This window comes from Fringilla coelebs (assembly GCF_963513975.1).
Source record: "Fringilla coelebs genome assembly, chromosome: 8".
NCBI classification, from domain to species: Eukaryota; Metazoa; Chordata; class Aves; order Passeriformes; family Fringillidae; genus Fringilla; species Fringilla coelebs.
Genome location: NC_140066.1, coordinates 16,371,427 through 16,388,385, shown reverse-complemented (window position 1 = coordinate 16,388,385; position 16,959 = coordinate 16,371,427). Strand labels below are relative to the sequence as shown.

At 42.1% G+C, this 16,959-nt stretch overlaps 1 protein-coding gene across 2 annotated transcripts in view; it reads right to left on the bottom strand.

The window, feature by feature from the left end:
* NDST2 (N-deacetylase and N-sulfotransferase 2) overlaps positions 1–16,959 on the bottom strand; it is a 126,351-nt gene extending 109,392 nt beyond the window's left edge. For both annotated transcript variants that reach the window (XM_084209951.1, XM_084209952.1), the window contains exon 1: positions 16,791–16,959. The gene's annotated coding sequence lies outside the window, so the exon portion shown is untranslated. The remainder of the gene's footprint in view (positions 1–16,790) is intronic.

Here is a 16,959-nt window from a genome sequence, read left to right as displayed (position 1 = left end):
TAATGTGCTCTCCAGCACATCTGCAGAATCCTGAGGAAAAGGAGAAGGTCCGTGGCCAGATGAACTTTGTTGCTGCCATGAACCTGATCTGCTGTCCAGCCTTCTCATCTTTAAGTGAAATATTACAGTTCTCCTCATCATCCTGTATCTATTACAGAGATGTCAAACTTGCAACATCAGAATGATTTACAGAAAACTCCTCCCAATAAAGATAGGTAATGTCTGCAAACAGTTAAAGGCAATGGGATTTTCCGGCTCATGGCAGAAAGAGTAGCACATTGACCTCTGCTAAATACAGTATCCATCCCCTCTCTCCAAAAGAAATGCCTGTATGCTATTAATACCACAAGATGAAACTCAGCTGTATAAATAAAACCCCTCATTTCAGCTAAGTCTTCGTCATCTCTCTGGCATCCACCACCATCTCTTCACAACAAAACTCTCAGGAGGACCTACAGTGCAGGGTTTGGTTTTATTTTGCTGGACAGGAATGCAAGCCTGGTTTTATTATCTCCTCTTGGCAACTTAGCATTTATGAACAATTAGGTTGGAATTAAGGGAAAAAGCACATCAAAGCCCAAAGTTCTGTTGGAAGCACTTGAGTAAGTATTTGCAAATCAGCATAGTTTAAAATGGAAACACACTGTCTGGAAGTCAAGGGGACCCTGCATGCTCTTTCAAGAGACTCTCTGACATGCTGGATGACCTCAAGTACATCACTTATCTTTGCCACATTAAAAAAGATCTCCTCAAATGACCTTGCTAGGTAGCTCACTTTGAGAATTAAAAAAATAAATACACTGTAAATCCTCCTATTATTATTACTGCTGTTACTATGGGGGCTGGAACTGTCGTCAGCAAGCAAGCAGGACATAATTTAATTTTCTTTAAATATTTATTATGCGACAGCATAGCCATCTGTTAAACATTCACTATATTTAGTTTCTGTCTTAAAAAACAGAAGGAAAGAAAATACCAGCTTTTGACTTTCACTTCCACATATCCTTTCAAGCCACATATGCACTAATACATGGCCAATATCCTTTCAACTGTAGTATCCAAGAAATTGCAGGAAAGCAGAAAGAATTTCAAGCTTGGATGAAAACAATTCCAACTACAAATTTATTCTTCAAGATTAAAAAAAAAGAGAGAGAATCTCTAGTTTTAGCAGTATATATTTTGACTTCAGCATTGAGAAGGCAAAACAAGATATGAAGGAAAATAGTGGGACAAGAAGACATAGATGGCAATAAAGCACTGTGCAGAATATGCTGCAAGAGGAGAGACATAAAATACCACATATCTATACAAAATAGTAACTTCTCAATAGCATTAGTTTCTCTCTAGTGGATTGTAATAAAAAACATCATTCTTAAGTAACAGTTGTTACACAAAGGTGCCTTTGGCATCAAAATGTTTTCTGTTTGGACCCTTCTACAAAAAGGCTTCTTTTCCCTCTTTGCACTGTATACTTCCAGCAGTTCGTATACAAAAATCTTCTAACATGTCAAACCACTAGGACTTTGAAATAATAGAAGTCAAGGAGCTAGAAAAGAATCTAAACTAATCAACACACACTGAATTAATTTTTAAGTAAGGAAAACTAAAAACTAGAAAACATCAGTTAAAATGCACTCATCCCATTTTAGGCTTTCCCACTCCTATATCTACGATTCCAAGGCCGAGACCATGAACCCCTCCCAACACACCTCAGTTCCTGGCATCAGCACACCCTACTAAGCCACTCCCAGTCCACCACTGCAATTCCAATTTACAGAGCTCAGCCCTTACTGGGAGTATGCCCTAATTTTCTAGGGCTATTTATAAACTGTGATGGCACAGAAGTCAGTCATACCTGTCTGAGAGGCCAGTATCTGACACCACAACAAAAAAGGGTACAGAGCTCAAGCCAAGAAACTCCAGCATAAAGGTGAAAAAGCATAAGCCAGACACACACAATGCAAAAAGATGCCCAAAACTATAATGCTTGTATTGTTTTAAACAGCTTCTTTTCAAATCTTCTATTGCTGACAATGGAAGCAACATCTTCCTGTTTTTATACAGCCAAAAGATAACATGCTATAATGGTGGTACACTGGTGTCATTAATTTACTGGCACTTGATATTGGAATGGATAACAAACAACTCCCATATACAGTAGCAGTAATTTGACCTTCAACTACAGAGGTGACCTTCTGTTCATAAACTGTAGCTTCCAAATACATGAAGCAAATGATTTTTTTAAATCATGTGTTTAATGTTTTAAATGTGTTTAATAAACTAGTAAGGATCTGAGTATTACCTTTTTGCCCAAAAAAACAAGGAGAAGCCGAATCATTTAGGAAAGGTAGCAATTGCTTTGGAAATACTTTTGCATTTGAGACCAGCACAGAAGCCCACTTTCAAGTCACATTCCTGTGGAGCAAGGGTTGAGCACTGGCACAGGCCTGTAACCTCTTCTCAGTTTCTCAACAAGGACAAAGGTTTAGGCAAACACAACAGCACATAAACTTCTGTCTAAAATGAGCTAACACAGGGCTGGGTTTAAATTGAACATGGTGGGAGAATAAGTTGAAGATGTGCCATTGCCTGATCCATCCAAATAACAACTAGGCTTACTCTCTGTTATATTTCTACTCTATGTTGTAGTTCTTGAGCATATCACAAAAAAAGGGGGGAAACTGCCTCCCCTTGGACTACATTTTTTTCTCAATCCTGTCAAAACCTTGCATATATTTTTAGTGTTAATCTGCAATGCAGAATACATTTCTACCAAATATTTTATCACCAGTCTAAAAATCTGAATTTAACACCTTGTTTTAAATGGGATATTTGTAATTGCTTTGTGATCTGACAAACATCATAGCTATTTAAAACATAAGAAACTCATTCTGAATTTGGCCTGAAATTCATTCACATCAGTTCCTACAACCTGTACTGTCCAGCTCCAGGTATTTCAAAGACTAGCATAAGAAAGCCTTAAAGACAAATTTGCAAAATAAGAATAAGGAAAAGTAGTCCTTCTTATTATTGTTTATACTTATGGATATCTTGAGCTCAAGGAAGCTGTCCAGAAGACCTTAAAAAGTGTTTTCATTTGCAGGATTTGTTTATATAACTGACACATAAATATCAATTACTTTTGACCCTACACATTTTTAATCTCAATGATGTACTGTAGCAATACATTCCACACATGAATTTATGTGCTGAGCGGAATATATTTCCTTTGGCCAGAAGTGAATTTGTTATTTCCCAGTATAACTGACAGTTTCCCCTTCTGATGACAGCAAGGTATCTCTAACTAAGCCACTACTTCAAACAAAAAATTGTCAATATCCCTCTTACAAGATCTTTTTTACAGAGAAACAATTTCACAAATAGAAATGACTCTGCAATCACAGTGCTTCATAAAGATGCTGCAGTTGGTAGGAAAGATACTGACAACGCATGCACTGCACATTCTCTGCCTGTGTTTCTCAACAGCAGGATAACCCCCTATGTGCCCCTGCACTAAGGCTTGAAGGGCAGAGCTCAGAGCACCTTCCTCAGAGCTCAACACCCAGGCCTAGGAACAACAGGACCAGCAATACCATTATCACAAGGAATGTGATAAATACAAAGCTTTCTGAGCACGTCAGCACAGCTGTGGTATACCAGAAAGATTCATGCCTCCCTTGATGGTTGGAACAGCGTATGAATTAGCTATTCACTGGAGTGCTGCTCTTTTGAACTTGCCTTTATATACGATTCCTACCTGCAGAATGTCAAGTTTGAAGCAGCTGGTGTCCTCATGATGCTGTTTTTTCAAAATCTGAGGTAGCACATACAAAAAACAGCCAAACAACACATAAAAATTGAAATTACTCAACTAAGTGAAAAAAAGAAATAAATACAATGAACAACGCACTTGAGATTCTAATGCAGTAATTTGATCCTTTCATCCACCATAAACTATTAGAACAGCTAAGTAAAGCATTTTCTTATCCTTTTCACTGCCATGAACTGCATCTTCTGTCCTGATCTGGCCAGAACTACTTAGAGCAGCAAAAGCCAAACCTCATCAGTGTGCCGGCTGGCTTCCTCTCCATCATCCGAAAACCTGGACAGGAACCGTGTGACCCTCTCCCCCTTTAAAAAGCCTCACATAGCCATTAATTCATCTCTTGCAATTAATGGTGTCCCTGAAGTAGATTAAATATCTTGCTATCCATCTTCAAAGGTACTTTTACTTGGTTTCAGCTTTTCTTGTATTGACAATTTGAAAACATGGACGGATATCTAAATAGTACTAGATCTCTTTAGCAGTATCTCCCTGATGTTAGCAATCAGGTTTTTACTTGGGTCAAATTATCTCTCCATTTATTAGAAGAACTATTCCAGACAATGCAACAGTTTTCAAAATATTAAAGGGTGTCTCTGATAGGCCTAATGATGAGATCACTCACATAGCTGGATTCCAAAAGGTCAATTAATACCAGAAGACAAAAAACAACTCTCAACCTATAGCATGCTTTCTTCCTTACAGTAATTACAATAAAGCATGTACAGATGGTACAACTAAATGAACCCATTTTGAAAAATTAAATTTTTCCACTGTATTTTTATGATTCGTGCAAGTCAGAACTTGTTTTATTTAAGAGGGACATAGCAAAGTTGCTCAAACAAAATGAATTCTGATATGTTCTATCTTATGTTTGTCCTCACCACCTTCTGAATGTGGTAGTGTACATCCATACACATGCCTCTAAGTGTGTCCCTCCTCCTGCGTATAATTCCCACATTAAAGCAAACTCCTGAATGACAAACTCCACTACACAAGCATCCCACTGGTATCACATGGGCTGAGCAATCATCTGATAAGCCACAGGGGCATCTTGAGCTAACTAGAAGTTGTAGCAACTATAGGTGGTTGTTCTCAGGGTGGAAGCGCTACAGAACTGAAGCAGCATTGCCAAAAGTTTTTAGGTATTCTGACAGCCAGGTCTTCAGATTCAGAGACTTACATTCCATCCACGGCACAGGAAGATGCTACAAAGCTTCGTATCTACTCCTGCTATCTGCATCTTAGCTCCTTCATATTCCTTTCTCCTCAAAACCATCTTTTCCATCTAACCTCACATTCCTCATGCCACACTCGCCCGTCCTCTCTGGTCATCTGTCAATTCCCTGTCTAACATTTCTCTTTTGGCAACTGAACTTTCCTGAGATAAAGCTTCTCTTTAGAAGCCCCACTGTGCAAAGCACTGCCCATCCAAAGTAACACAACAAACAGCTCTTCAACCCAGAAGTAAGCTCCTTTAGAAAACGTACCTTTTTACTGAAAGCTACTTTTGGGTCTCCTTCTGACAGCTGATATCTTTCTCCAAAGCAACACAGCAGAATGTCCAATATCTGTAAACTACCTTAGATCTCATAGTAACAGAAGAAAAACATCATAGTCTACTCTTTAAACAGTGCAATCAGGAAGCACTCATACAGAAACTGCCACATCAGGTATCACGGCTAGTTGGCAACTGCTTTGTAATCTCTGGCACAGGGCCCTCCAGTCCCAGAACCATTCAGAAAAACAGCAGCTGGCACACAAAGATCAGAAATGTCAATATTGATCAAAATTACATTCCAATGTCAAAATTTTAAAGCCATATGAAATTCTTGGACTGCTGGACCTTGGGAGAAAAGAAGCAAAGCTGGCTTTCCAAAAAGGTTTCTGATCTCCCGGAAAGTACAAATTGGTAATGCTGTAAAAGCCAACATTGCAGCAAGAATGAAGTCTGCCTAGTGCAGGTGCTCTCAACCTCACCACATACAGCCCCCCTTTTCTTACAAGCCATTTGAGTGCAAGTGCTCAGGAAGAACAGGACTTACCTCAAATTCTTAACAGAGTGACACACTTCACTGGAGTTAGAAGTAGATGAATATGGTAGAGATAATCTTATGACTGCCTGGCTCTTGGAAGGGCCAGGGGGCTCTGATGAATGCATTTATTGCTGTAATCTTGAGCCAAAAGCCTAAGGGTAACTGCTACATCAAATCCTCTAAAGCCTGAGAAAATAGATAATCCATTGTTTAAAATTTTAACTAAAAAAGACCGAGGTTGCAAAGCCTCAGGCAGAAAGAACAATGAAACACTAGACAGGAGAACACTTTGCATTAGTTTGCTGCCCACATACTGCTGTGCTTTGCACATTATACAAGAAATAGCAGCAACTAGACCTTTATATTAAGAAAGAGCTTTTACTGAAGAAGGAAAAGAAAGGGGATTCCTCTGCCCAGTCTTATAGCTACCTGCTCCCAGATACACTATACACCAAAGGTTTTAAACCCTAGCAGCGATTAGTTATGCCAAATATGAGCTACATTATACAGGCACAGAATTTTTACAGCACTTGGCACTGCCGATGAATAAAAGGCCTCAAGCTGAATACTTAATATTGTACCACTCAAAGTCAGTAGTCATGTACAACATCTGTAGCTAGTACATCTGAAGCATGACTATGCTGGGCCAGCAGTGTAATGGCAATGCTGACCTGGTGCAAGAAGCATGCCAAGCCAAAAAAATGCATTGTATGACTTGCTCCCCAGAAGAAAGACAATATATCTGAGCGACTGTATCAGGGGAAAAAGTACTGCACTCACTGCTCTCAAGGACTGCTTCCTAGAATTTGTAATTTCCAAACCCAATAATTATTTACCAACATTTCTAAGAATTTTTGTGTGACACTTTCTCATTACTATTTAAGATGATCTTGGGTGACAGTGATAAGACAAAGAATGTTCTGCACCAGTATTACCAACTCAAAGTTAGATTCAGATCAGTATTAGTCAAACTTCATCTCTCCTTTTTTTTTGTATTCCACACTGATTTCTGCAGTCTCAGTGAAGCCAGCCTTACAAGCAGAAAAGGGGGATAAGAAGTCTCCTCACATTCACAGGATGAATTTCACTGCAGTAGCCAGCTTGTTCCCATAACTTTACATGAAACCCCCCCCCAACCCACATTTCTTCATGCATCTCCTTTCTTTTCCTTCAAGACAGATGGAATCAAGCTAGGTAAGATTTTCTAAAAAGTATTACCTAAGGATAATTAATTTTATGAAATTTAAATTTTAAGACTTAAGCATTATATCCTAATGTCTGTGCATACAAGGTTTCAATATTTCATTTGGCTGAGAGCTCCCTCATGCTCTTCTGGGCTATCATGAAAGTCCTGGCATTCGTGCTCACAAGCGTTGCAACCACTTCCCCAGCCCTGTCAGCAGTTTCATAGCTACACTGGAAGACACTGGTGGTTAAAGGTCATGACTTCAAATAAGGAAAAGTTACAGTATCCCACAAGAGAGCAGCTAGCAGAGACTGTGTAACACCAGTGTGAAAGAGTTGTGAAGAAAGAACAAAATGATCAGCGCTCTCAACATTCATTTTCAAGCCTAGTGTTACCCATCCCATCCCAGAAGATCAAGCATGAGGTTTGTAAATCACTAACCCATGAAGACCAAATAACATCTGTATCCCCACCAAATGCTCTCTCCAGATAAAGCCTAATGACAGGGAAAACCAAAATCTTGCATTTGTGGTTTACACCCTAGAGCTGTATGAAGACGTGTTTGGCTGAATTTTTATTCTTTCTTCATTTTCAGAAGTACTCAGTAAGAGTAAGTAACTACTCAGTAAGACCAAAGAGTTTACACACATACCCTTCAAGAAAAGCCTGGCTTCCAGCACAGACACTATCAATTTCCACTGCCCTGTCTCCCAGCACTGCCTGGAGCTGATCGTCACCCTTGCACAGGATGCATTTCAGGAAGATATAATTGCAGGAAGGGGAAGGGGCCTGAGCACTCCCAACAATTTCAGTCCTCAAAGATCTTTCCAGAATAGTATCATGGGACAAACTGTCTCTGCATGGGTGCTAGAAAAAACTGTTGAGGAAAACACAGAAACATTGCTATTGTTTGTTTGGCTTTTTCTTTGTTTGCTTTTGGTTGGTTTCTTTTTCCCCCACAAAATATGGAAAAAGCCAAGCCCAAGATTAATTCCATAGAAACATAACTAGTTTTCTGACATAACATGTCATGTTGTTCTGGTAAATTGCACAGGACCATAAAGATAATACAGCACTGCTCATCAGAGAAGCTGGGAAGTCTTGGAGTAGATGCAAAAAAAAAAATTAAGTGCAGAACCTGTGAACTCAGGGCTGGTCTGCACCTTGATCAAAATGACTACTTTGCTCTTCCTCAGGACCCATTTTCATCAGAAACTACTATTGCTATTACTTCTTCAATCTTACCCCTTACAAGAAATCAGTGATATAAAAATTAATCCAGTGTCCAGTTAGAGGTGCAAAAGAACAGGCAGCAATAAAGAACTGCAGTTACTGGCCCTCAGTCTCCTGGGCATGCAGCTTGGCTCTTATCCTGCTGCTTGTTTCAGAGTTTCTCATGAACACTGTTAGTTAAGGCTAACCTAGATTTAAAAACTTTGCAGGACTGATGCAGAGAGAAGTACCACAAGACTCCTCTTCAGCTTACACCATGTGAAACTGTACTGAGGTGACCATCTGTCATGTCTTTAGGTGGTCACTCCTCTCCCCCAAAGACAGCTGCCCTGGCATGCCATCAATTCATCTTATCTTCAAGGTATTCCATGGTGTGCCACTGCAAGAGCATTTGAGCCTGATCGGGTTTCTTACAGTAACATTTTCCCTTCTGGAGAATGATAACATAGCAAAAGAGGAGGTTTGTTTTGTTCTGTTATTTTAACTTCCACATCATTTTCCTGATCCTCCTTGCTGAGTTCTTGCACCAGTACAGAGAAGCACCACTACAGGATTGGATTGCTTTCCTTAGCAGCAGTATCAGTTTAAATGCAACCAAGAGCAGTATGTTCAAAGGGCATCTTCACCCTGTTTTCCTTTGGCAACAGGAAAATGCTAGGACTAACATAAAAATAATTATACCACAGCTCCAGTACATGCAAGAGTTAACAACCCCCGAGAAACCTTATGTTCAACACCAACTGCAATTATGACAATCCCTGAACACCACTTTGCTCTTAACCTGCCCACATACACAACACAAGACCAGAAAGAACTTTAAAGCTCTGCCTGCTACCACAGGCACTGTAGCATCGTGTGTGGTTAGTGAGGAATTTGTATTTATAAGTAATGCTGAGAAAGGCAAACATCAATATTTTGTTTGAGGCAAAGTGAGTTTTCCTGCAGAAAGCTTTGTGTTTATATGTTTATGTGGACTCAGGCCATGGAAACACACCCTGTTCCACGCACAGTTACAGGATACTAAAATATAGATGTAAGCACAGGATAACAGCACGTTTTCATGGTAGCCTTGACTCAGGAAAGTAGGCTCATTCACATCATGCTTTGATACAAGAGAATCAGAAAAAGGACCAGATCAGAAAAAGGAACATGAAGGAAGAATATGGATAGAAGTCTCCAGACAAAACTAAATCAGGAGACAGCGACAGATCTCTGCTTATGAGGAAGATGATTATGACTCAGCCAAAAGTAAGGCACATGCATTTTGAGCTTCAGTATCACTGAGTGAGTCCAGAGCATTTAATTAAAAAAAAAAAAAAAAAGAAATTACAAGTAAGAAATTAAATACATTATTTGTAACCAAAATGGGGGGCAGGGGAAAGCTGAATGTTTCAGAGCTGTTCTGGATAATAGATGAGACATGGAGATTAGCAATTTATGTCAGGCTTCAGTGCTGAAATGAATCTGCCTTCTCACAATTGCTGGACTAGGCCAGGATCCCACCTTATCCCACTGAAAAAGCAGGTTCAACACTACAATAGCTCACATCGTTCTCTTGAAAGTGGATTCACACAGATGGTGAAACAGGGAGCTGCAGCAGCCCTCACACACAGACACTCTGTGTTGATCGATGCAATGTCTACACTAGTTTCTGTCTGCTCTTTTTAATACCTTGACAGCCCTCAATAAATGCAGGGCCAGCAGTTTTCCAACAGTTAGGTGATGATGATTTCAGTTCTGCAGCTCCATTGCTGAGACAAAGGATGCCACTTCAAAGACATCTCTGTACTTGAAACTGACCTACACACAGGTGATGCCCAGAAAAGAAGCAAACAAAACATGAGTGATGACAGATTCAAGATGATGACATTTTAAGGGGTCAGGCAAAACACTAAACTTTTCTCCACTGAAATTTCTGCCTTTTATTAAACTGCACATGAGTTCCCAATCTTGCTGTGCTCCTTGTTCATCTTAGGCTGTTGAACACTGAGAGGTATTGAACTTGCTGTGAAATTACATTATTCATCTCAGTCAAGTTATGTGCCACTGTGTTGGGCCACTCCAAACCTGACCTCACCATTTGGTCAAGGTTAAGCTTCCAGCACTGCAAAACCCAGTGCAAAACCTATGCAGGGGAGAAACTGGTCTCTTGACAGAAAAAAGTCATTGGGCAGGACCTGACATTTTGATACTCTTCTCACTTAGAATCAACTACAATCTCTGCAGCAAGATTTTGAATCCAACACCCACCCATGATTTGGTCTGATTTCTCTGGGACAGGCATGGCTGTCCAGGACCACAGTAAGGTCCTGGTTACACTTACAATGGAATCCTGGCTGTTGAACAACTTAATCTCAGAGGCATGGGCAAAGACAATCAACAGCTGCAGAATAAGCTATAAAAGTCAGCAAAAGCTTTCAGAATAAAGTGTGAGTGGCACAGAATCCCCATGTCAGCATTAGCTTAAAAAGAAAAATGTACAGAAAAAATGTTCTAAATATGGGAAAGGTAGTTAAGATCAGAAGAGGCAAATTTACATAATTAATAGTGACAATATTAAAAATGCAACACTGAAAAGCAGTCCAGGATTACAAGCAAGTTAGTTGGCACTCTGGAAAGTGTTCAACTCAGCTTCTGCTCAGATACTTATCCTGCTGACATTCTCTACATCTGGAGTGACATTCTCAGTTTTTAATATATCCAATGGAAAAGCAAAAAAGAACTTCCAGCAAGTGAATCACCTCAATAAATGTGGACATCTACTTTAGGGTAGATTTAGAAATGTGCCCTACCATACCCTTAGCATAAAGGGAACTTACAGTGCCCAGCTCCGATGTGGACACTTGAGCTGTATGTACATACTATATTTTCACATGTAATCAGATGAGTTCAACACTCATCATCCAAGAGAAGATAGATCTGATTGTTTTAAAAGCCCTTTGTGATACAAAATTTTCCATTTACTCTAAAGCACCAGTAAGGGCTGAAGAGCTAATGCAAAGTCATTCAGTAAGAGGTTCTTAAAACAAAAATAGACATTTGTAAATGTTCTGTGGTTCTTCTAACCATTCTGAAGTAAATCTCAAGTTTCTCAGCTTTTCTAAATTGAACTCTACTACTCACAATGTAGAACAGCTAAGGCCTATCATTCCACTGTTCCTTTGAGGAATTAATACCAAAGTGATTGAAAATGTTAAGAGTTAGTATCTGTAGAAGAGCTCTAAAAACCCATGTGCAAGCTCTGATTTTACTTCAGAAGTACTGCCAAGCAAATTAGCATTAATTAGAGACAAGTTTAAAGACCAATAAAATATTAGGCTAATGGAATCATCTGGAACCGTAAAACTAAATACGATCAAAGGAAAACAAGTAGCTCCATCAGCTAATCTAATGGTCCTGACACAGGAGCCTCCCAACACAAACCACTCAAGAGGAGTGTAACATTCTTGGAGAGCTCCTAACACAGAACTGAAGGATGTAGGAGATTGGAGAAACAAAGGGAAGAGTAAGGACAGGGTTGTATGCTTTCAGAGACTGACCAGATGGCAGACCAGAACTGCAAAAAGAGATTAAGTAGGGATAAAATTGTCATTTTGCTGTCCCTCTTTACTCCTTCCCTCTTCCATCAGTTATGCCAACCCAGCTCCCAGTCCAACAACTGAATACAGAGAAAAAGCATATATCAATAAATAAAATCAGCAGTGATCCCTGGCTCTGGAGAGGGCTATGACTTGCTGGTGTGCCATGTAACATGCAGCTTTATGACCTACTCTCTCCCCCACCATGGAAACCCTCTCTGAGGAGGCATCCTCCTCTTGTGAGCTGCTGTACTGGGATGGGGAGGTAAGAGAGGAGGGCACAGACTCTGCTGTCTCTCGCTTTACTGAGAATGCCCTGGACAATCTTTTCTACTAATGGAGATATTTCTAAAGGGGAAAAAAAAAGAATTCAGAATAATGCACTACAGTGTTGAGAGAAAACAGATCAGTACTAGTGCAGCACAACTATATCCCACACTCCCTCACTTCCACACTCAAAATGTGACAAAATGCTGTAGACATTAAGTGCAGAGTGAGACACCCAAAGCACAGAGACTACCAACTCTAGGAGCTGCACAAGCCCTGTACACTGCGCAAAGGACAAAATGTATCTCTCCTTCTTCTACCTCCTTTGATTTTGGAGGAAAAAATATGAACGTTGGTATCTGACTGCTGTTACTTTTAATGCATAACTTCATAATTTGTATTTAATGACAAATATAAAGTTCACTTAATGGAAAGAAGAGGGCACTATCACAGACTAAGTTAAGGTGGTAACATTTCAGCCTGAGAAGAGCTGCAAGCACTGTTCATACTCCACATCTGCAACCCCAGCAGGAAAAACAAACACATTTGGAAGAGACAGGTATTTCCAAACACCTTCTTGGTGTTGCTAGTACATAAGCAAGTGCTGCGTGAAGATGTCCTTTTTTTTTTTTTTTTGCATTATTTATTTTCCTTGACAAATTTAAAAGCAGGCTGAGTCTATATAGAGAGTGTGTGCCCATCCCTCTTCCTTGTTTGAAGAGTTTGGGCAGCTTTAGAAAACAAGCAAACAGCAAACCCTGCTTCTGTGAAAACAGATCTTGTTGCACTCCCCAGCATAAGCCACAAATATTTTGAGAAGGTCCAAACTGCACTTACAATCTTACCAAATCCCTCGTATTCACTGCTGCATCAGTTAGCTTACTAAAAAATATTAGAACAGTCAAGAATGTGATGGAGGGTATCTTCCTGGGGCAGAAGATTAATTCATCACTCATGTCTAGAGAGTTCTACTGAATTTTTAACAGAGCACATATGGATTGAGTCTAGTGATCTATATAATTTCCTTTCAGGATATGGGTCTATACTGAAAAACAGTCCCCAAACAGCAACTATCAGAGGACAAAGACCTTCAAAAATCATTATGCACAAAGAACAGATAGGGCTCTGATCTGTCCACTCCACTAAATCTTTCAGTGGTGATTTAAGATATGTGCTCCACAGCTCTACTGGAGACTCCTGCTTCCAGAGCAGGATCAGCAAAGCAAAAGGTCTGTCTGCACCTTCACTGATGCACCATGCAGTCTGCCATCTCCAGCAGCTGAAGCAGAGTCACATGGTCCCTTCTGATTTCACTGTAGTGGGAAAATTGCCAGCGTAAAAGCAGAGGGTACAGCTCAAAAAAATAAAAAAAAACAGACTTTGAGCCTTTCAGAGCTGCTGTCAGAACACCCGGCGATCAGGCAGGAGCTGCACAGCGCATGGTGCCTGCAGACTGCACTGTTACAGGCCAGAGGTGAAGTGCCTCAGCACAGGCATAATGAAATACAGAGCTTCACCTCTGTGCATTATGTTCAATTAACCAAAGCAACTGTGTTCAGCAAAGTCACAGGGAATTTTCTAAAGACGGCTAATGTTGCTTTGGGCCTTCTAAAAATACACTCCAGTGCTTGCCTTTCACCACTCCTAGACTGCTCAAGGCCTGTCATCAGAAAACAGCAGCAACTTGGATGTGTTTGCCTTGAAACAAAGAGATTGGTAAGACAGCTAGAAAGGAAAAAAATTAACTCAAAGACCCCTGCATCAGCAAAGCAAGAATAGAACTAGAGAAGCAGAGCGAGCAAACAGGAGCATTCATCCCAATTATCTCCAGAATCCAGGACAAACCCTGCACTCATGCCCAGTGCCGCCACCACTGACTGACTGCGTGCTGCTGCTGCAGCATCACTGCCTTACACCCACAAACTCCACTGCAGCTGCCTGTTGAGCTGGAAATTTGATACACTGCAAAGGCTGCTGACAGCCAGAGGCTGCTCCCTTGTCTATAAAATATCCTGTAATAAATTACATTACAGATTGGGGAAAAGGATTCGGAAGAGCAAGAATTAAAACACAACCTTATGAGAGCTAAATGAGACCAATTAAAGGAGATTTGCTGCGAGTGCTGAGGGATTTTGACCTGAGCTGTAATCAGGGATGGATATGCATTCTTTTAAAAGAGGAAAATGAGCAAGAGATCATGTGTAAACAACTCTGCCAATTAAAATGAAATGGATTATCTTATCTGTGCAGCTCAGCTCAGAGAATCACCACATACTTCAGATATACCACTGAGAGATCTGAGACAGTCATTCAGTCCTCTGAAACAAGGCTCAGTGATGGGGAGATGGGCACATCGAAATCTTAGCTGCATTTGGTTACTTCCCCTTCCCCCATTAAAAAAACAAACAAACAAACATGGAATTACAAATGTAAATACAACAGTAGGCTCAAGCCATTTTTACCAGGCCCCTACATGAGTTCTGATGTAGATCAGACTAAAGGTTAGGCACAACAGTGAAACATGCTTTACGTGAAACCCATGCAGCAGATGCCACCATCACTGCGCTACTAGATGCTGCTGGGAGACACAGCTTGCCCAGGCACACGCTCATATCCTGATAAACAAATCACACATATTGTACCATACCTCAAAACATTGACTCAATTTTTCTGTATCATAATCTCATTTTGCTGCCAGATTGCCCCCCACTCTCCATTCTGACATCCAGTCAGACAACCCATACCCAAAAGCAAAAATAATTTCTGCAACTGGAGCAAAAAATTAGATATGGACAGAGGTACCACTACTCCTGCTCTGTGTCCTTGCTTGCAGCTCATTCTGAGCTGTGCCTTTTTTTTTTAAATCCCAGTTCTTCATAGTTCATATATACATGCAAAAACACAGTTTTTACAAGGAATGAAGAAATACTGAAACAGAGGAAGAGAAGATCCATTACAAAATCATGTTCAAGAAGCAACAAGGAAAACACTACCATGTGCTTAGGGGAGAACAAAAACTAAAAAGTAAGAACAAACAAAGAGAGGAATTTGGGATAAGGAAGAAAAACTTAAGCAGCAATTGAACAAGATAATAACTGTAAGAGATATGTACTTGTTCACAGCTGCTAACAGGAGAAAGTTTTTACTCCATTTTAAGCTGGTTGCCAGACTGAAGCACACAGATTTTCCACTGGCTCAAAACTGGTCTACTGGAGTCTGGCTGTTTTTGGAACCAACAATCTCAACACACCACAATCACTTTTGTACAGGGTGAAGAAAATGCCTATGTCCCTTCTGTCAGCAGATCAGTGATCTCAGTGGCATGAAAACAGCTGCACTGAGAAGCCCAATGAAGAAATGCTGCACAAACCCACTGTGCATGGAGCGCCCCAGGTCTTTGTGCAGCAGTTCTGCAGGGCTTGGCTTTGGGATCACTGTCCAGGTGCCGAGCCAACTCACATGGGCAATGTCAGCACGCGTAAGCACCCAGGCCAATGAACTCTTGGGGCTGATGCTAAGCTTCTAATTTTTTCTGTCTCTTCGGGTGGTTTTGTACATGACGCATCCCTCCATACTGCCATCATCCAAAATTACCCAGCCCAATTACAACAGATAATTGACTGCACATAACCTGAACAATCCATCACAAGTTTCTAGTTTACCTCTGCCACAAAGGACAAAGTTACATTTCCTAATGAGAAATGCACATATAATTAACAACTCCGAATACTTCTTTGGCAAAATTGGTCACAAAGGATCCCAGTGTAGAGTAGCTTAACTTGTGGCTGAATTCAGAGGTCTGACATTTGCTCACTTCTAATTCAGGCAACAGTTTATTCACTCTTGCATAAGCAAACAGAGAGGGCTCATGCTTTTATTTATCACTTTACCTCTGTAAAAATGTTTTAACAACTAAAGTATGATGGGAAATACTACAGGAACGATTCCTCACGTTCCATTAGCTTTCTCTATGTAGTTTTTGTTGTGTCTTTATAATACCACAACTGTACCCGCGGTTGGCCTGCTCTGAGCGCAGCCCCCAGAGAGCAGCGTGTGCAGCACGGGCAGTGCAGCCGCAGCCTCGCCACGGGAACAGGAGCATCCCCTGCCCCGGTGCACGCCGACTACTTGGGCGCCGGTCCCGCCGTACTCAGCAACCTCGCCGCCCGCAACAAGACGCCGTAGGGTAAACAAAGCTGGAGTGAGGCCGGGAGCGCAGCTCCGGCCCAGGACCCCGCTCCCCGCCGGCGGCCGGAGCACAGGGGCTCCGAGGGGCGGCAGCCGCGATGGGGCAGGGGCCGCCGCTCCCAGCCGCGCGTCGGGGGCCCAGCATCCGACAAAACAGCCGCGAAACCTTCGGCCACGGCCACGGAGCACCGTGCGGGGACACGGGTCCCCCGGAGTGGGCTCCCGGCGGGATCCCCCGGCCGCACAGGTGGCACCGGGCGGGGGGCAGCGCCCTCCGCACCGCCCGCCCCGGCTCGGCCCCCCCGCCTCCTCCCACGCTCCGGCCGCCCCTCACAGACCGCCCGCACTCATGACCATCGCCCCCGGCCGGCACAACTTCCCCCGGCCCCGCCAGCGCCGCTCGCTCAGCCCCGCCGCCCTCCGAGCCGGACCGGGCTGGGCCGCCACCACCGCGCTGCCCTCCTCCTCCTCCACCTCACCTGCCACAAGGAGGCCCCGCCGAGCGGGCAGGGCACGGGTCCCGGAGGGAGAGCGGACGGGCGTCCCCCGGCGCCGCGAGCAGCGCTCAGGCCGGTTGCGGCCCGCCGGCTCCGGGGCGCTGCGCGTCCGTCCGGCCGCTGGGGGAGCCGCCGCCGCCGCGCCGCCCGG